The sequence below is a fragment of the Physeter macrocephalus genome, chromosome 5 (genome assembly GCF_002837175.3).
Source record: "Physeter macrocephalus isolate SW-GA chromosome 5, ASM283717v5, whole genome shotgun sequence".
Lineage (NCBI taxonomy): Eukaryota > Metazoa > Chordata > Mammalia > Artiodactyla > Physeteridae > Physeter > Physeter macrocephalus.
In genome coordinates this window covers 54,049,170-54,050,277 of record NC_041218.1, presented here as the reverse complement: position 1 = coordinate 54,050,277, position 1,108 = coordinate 54,049,170, and positions in this window count along the sequence as shown.

Sequence of the window (1,108 nt, the reverse complement as noted above, 5' to 3'; positions counted from 1 at the left end):
GAAAGGGAAAAACCTATAACCAAGATTACTCTACCCAGCAAGGATCTCATCCAGATTCAACAGAGAAATCAAAAGCTTTAAAAAATCAAAAAAGCTAGAGACCCACTTCAGACCTAGGGACACATACAGACTGAAAGAGAGGAGATGGAAAAAGATATTCCATGCAATTGGAAATCACAAAAAAGCTAGAGTAGCAATACTCATATCAGATAAAATGGACTTCAAAATAAACACTGTTACAAGAGATAAGGATCATTACATAATGATCAAGGGATCAATCCAAGAAGAAAACATAACAATTATAAATATTTATGCACCCAACACAGGAGCACTACAACATATAAGGCAAAAGCTAACAGCCATAAAAAGGAAAATCAACAGTAACACAGTAACAGTGGGGGACTTTAACTCCCCACTTACACCAATAGACAGATCATCCAGACAGAAAATAAATAAGGAAACACAAGCTTTAAATGCCACAACAGACCAAATAGACTTAACTGAGATTTACAGGACATTCCACCCAAAAGTTACAGAATACACTTTCTTCTCAAGTGCACACGGAACGTTCTCCAGGAGAGATCACATCTTGGGTCACAAATCAAAGCTTGGAAAATTTAAATTGTATCCAGCACCTTTTCTGACAACAATGCTATGTGATGAGAAATCAATTACAGGGAAAACTATAAAAAACGAAAACACATGGAGGCTAAACAGTGTGCTGCTAAATAACCAAGACACTGAAGAAATCAAAGAAGAAATTTTTAAAACCTAAAAATAAATGACAATGAAAACACGATGATCCAAAACCTATGGAATGCAGCAAAAGCAGTTCTAAGAGGGAAGTTTATAGCAATTCAAGCTCACCTCAAGGAAACAAGAAAAATCTCAAATAAGCAATCTTACCTTACACCTAAAGTAACTAGAAAAAGAAGAACAAAGAAAAACCAAAATTAGTAGAAGAAAATAAATCATAAAGATCAGAGCAGAAATAAATGAAATAGAAACAAAGAAAACAATAGCAAAATCAAAAAAACTGAAAGCTGGTTCTTTGAGAAAATAAACAAAATTAATAAACCATTAGCCAGACTCATCAAGAAAAAGAGGG